We start from the raw sequence: 3,679 nt of genomic DNA, 5'->3' as shown, positions 1-3,679 counted from the left end.
CACAGGGCGGCGCACGGCGCTGCCCCTGGGCAGCGATATGCCGGGCTGCCCGGCCCGACCCATTAGGGCGCGGGCAGCCCAGGAATGTCCCGGGCGGCCCGCAGGAAAAATTAATTTTTTTTTAATTTTTAAATTAAATTTTAATATGTTAAAATTCTATTTTTGGTCCGATCAAAAATTATTTTTGATTGGTCCACGAGGCGTCGGATCGAATTGTTCGAGTCCGAAAATTTTAAAATTGATTTTTGGATAAATTTGAATTTTTGGAAAATTTAAATATTTTATCCGTTAAATTGAATTTTGAAATTAATTATTTTTGGTACAATTGATGATAAGATATGATCTTATGGATATATTGAGTAAAATATGATTTTATGTATAAAATTGGATTTTATAGATAAAATATGATTTTATTTGATAAAAAGATAAAATATGATTTTTTATATAAAATAAGATTTTATGTATGAAATATGATTTTATCCTTTTAAATTTAAATTGCCATTGCTTGTTATCCAATAAATTAATTTTGAATTAAATGTTATTGGATAAGGATGATCGATTGCCATGACCAATTTTGTAGGTGTATGTTAGGAATTTACATTTGTTTTTATTGTTGTTGGTTTTATTAATGGGCCTGGTTTATGGTCCAATATGAATTGTCATATGTAATAAAAGTGGGCTTGGTTTATGGCCCGTTCCCACCCCTTAAAAATGTATCCCCTACTTGTCATTGTTATTTATTGTAAATACATTAGATTTAGTGGGAGATGAAGATTTGAAGACGGTGGTGGGCCCAGCAGACAATAAAGACAGAAGAAATGTAAATTGGAAGCTCAATGTAATAGGATTGCATTGCATACTGCATATTACCTAGGATTGGACTAAGACTCGTGATTGGCAACCTGATGAAACTTAAAATTTGTAATTATTTATATGTTAAAAAGTGTGTTTTAAAATTTAAGTTTAATTAAAATTATGAAGTTGTATTATTTTAGTGTTATGTGTTTATATTTAAATGTTTTACTAAAATGTTGTATTTTACGGTTTGCGCAGGTTTGGTAAAAATAAAATTACTCAAGCTACAGTGGTCATAATGGAGTAATCTCAAAACCTGTAGAATCACAAAAGAGGCATCTTCAACTTTGTAGAAGACAAGAAATTCCAAAAACTTCATTAAGATGATCAAAATAATAAAACATCAAAATGGAGATAGATTTACTTTTACTATGACCAGCTTGGAGTAAAAATATCATAAGTATTTCATATTTTATCCAAAAGGGGTGAATGAGTTGTCCAAACACATCTACACAAAATATCCTACGTGTTCTATGTTGAAAAGAAAGGCTGAATCGGTGGTCTAAGGCATCAAACATGCCAATTAAAGTTGGGTCATGGTATTGACATTCAAGGAGACAAGCACCCACCAACTTTACTATTTCACATTTAATGAGCCTTGGACTCTTCCTCTCATTTGGCCTATAAATAGATGTGTTGTATAAGCTTTGTAGTGTGCAAGAGTGTAGAGAATTCTTCATTTGTAAAATAAATATTGTGTGTGTGAGAATAAAAGTTTGAGTGTGCAAGTTTCTCAAGTTCAAGTATGAAATTTCTTTTATCTTTATTCTTGAGTTTCATGTTCATGGAAAGCTAAATCTTTTTATGTCAAGGTGAAAAGGTTTCATTGTTGGTCAAGTAAGATTGTTTATATTTTGTATATTCTTTTCTTTTCTATTTTTATTTTTACTAATTGATCTTTATTTGTAGGTATAATTTTGGATGATTTGTTGTTATCTATTTACATCAAATGCTTGGTACCTTGAATGTGGTTACCTTGATTTGTTGTCAAATATGATACAATAATTACTACAATAATTATATACTATAAATATATGTATCTATTTATAATAAAGTCATATATATTATTTAGACGATAGCGTGACACTGTCGGTTGTTCTAAATAATATATTGTGATTTGAACTAACATTTACTTTATCGCATCTAACTTTTACTTTATCGCAACTAACATTTACTTTTCCGCAACTAACATTTACTTTCTCGCATCTAACTTTTACTTTTCCGCAACTAACATTTACTTTATCGCATCTAACATAAAGTCATATATTTTATTTAGACGATAGCGTGGCTCTGCCGGTTGTTCTAAATAAAATATTGTGATTTGATCTAACATTTACTTTTATGTCAATTTATATTTATGCATTTATATATATATTATGGGTACCATGTATTAAATATCGGTGGATATTAATATAGTGGGAACTATATTATATGATATACTTGTTTAAATATTTAATTGTTCTTTTTATGTTTATATTTTTCATCTATATATATATTATGGGTACCATGTATTAAATATCGGTTAATCTGATATTAATATAGTGGGAACTATATTATATGATATACTTGTTTAAATATTTCATTGTTCTTTTATGTTTATTTTTATTTTAGTTTCTTTTATTTATTTTTATTTAGCAATCTTAATTAAACCAACAATGAACCTTTGAAACCTTGACAATTTTATAATTTGTGTATTTGAAGTTTTATAATAATATTTTCATCTATAATATATTATTGCTAAAATTAAACTTACAACATCCTCTCCGTGGATCGATCTCGTACTCACGAGTATATTACTTGCAGACAACCTACACTTGGGTGAATTACAATTTAAGTTGTAGCAAGTTTTTGGCGCCGTTGCTGGGGAGGTATAAATTAAGTTTAATTTTGTTATTATTTAAATAGTATGTTGTTTTTAATTGTATGATTGTTTGGAGTCGTAAACAAAGTGGTAGACTTGTTCGAGTAACTGAAAATATTTTAAACATGGACGATAATTCTAATAATCAAGATGATAATAATAATAATAATCATCATCAAGATTATGAACAACCAAGAACACTTAGGCACCATATGAATCCAATAAGAACTAGTACACCATCTTGTTTAGTTTTTCCTCCTGATGCATCTAATTTCAATTTTAAGCCACAAGTCATTCAACTTTTACCAAATTTTCATGGCTTAGATTCTGAAAATCCATATTTGCATTTAAGAGAATTTGAGGAGGTTTGCAACACTTATAATGATCAAAATTGTAGCATGGATACTGTTCGATTAAAGCTTTTCCCTTTTTCCTTAAAAGATAAAGCTAAAACATGGTTGCAAAATTTGAGATCAAGTTCAATAAGATCATGGGAAGAAATGCAACAACAATTTCTAAAAAAGTTTTTTCCTTCCCATAGAACAAACTCTTTTAAAAGACAAATTACAACTTTTTCTCAAAAACAAGGGGAAACATTTTATCAATGTTGGGATAGATATAAAGAGTTACTTAATACATGCCCACATCATGGTTTTGAAATATGGAGAATAGTTTCTCACTTTTATGAAGGTTTAATACCTAAAGATAGGCAAATGATAGAATTCATGTGTAATGGAACTTTTGAAGATAAAAACCCAAATGAAGCTATGGAATATTTGGAGTCATTAGCAGAAAATGCTCAAAATTGGGATAATATAGGCTCAATTGAACCACCAAGTAAAACCAATAATTCAACAAATGGGGGTGGTATTTATCATCTTAAAGATGATGTAGATGTTCAAGCTAAACTTGCATCTTTAGCAAGAAAAATCGAGTCATTAGAAATGAAAAAGAGTGATCAAT

The 3,679-nt window shown here is 29.2% G+C and overlaps 1 non-coding gene across 1 annotated transcript; it reads right to left on the bottom strand.

Annotated features, from left to right (window-relative positions):
• Window positions 1-3,260: 3,260 nt before the first annotated feature.
• LOC140894048 (small nucleolar RNA R71) lies at window positions 3,261-3,371 on the bottom strand. Its single transcript, XR_012153601.1, has one exon. It is a non-coding gene; the product is annotated as a small nucleolar RNA R71 (small nucleolar RNA).
• Between the last annotated feature and the right edge of the window lie 308 nt (window positions 3,372-3,679).

The sequence above is a fragment of the Henckelia pumila genome, chromosome 3 (assembly GCF_033568475.1).
Source record: "Henckelia pumila isolate YLH828 chromosome 3, ASM3356847v2, whole genome shotgun sequence".
Lineage (NCBI taxonomy): Eukaryota > Viridiplantae > Streptophyta > Magnoliopsida > Lamiales > Gesneriaceae > Henckelia > Henckelia pumila.
This window is presented reverse-complemented; position numbering and strand designations above follow the sequence as displayed.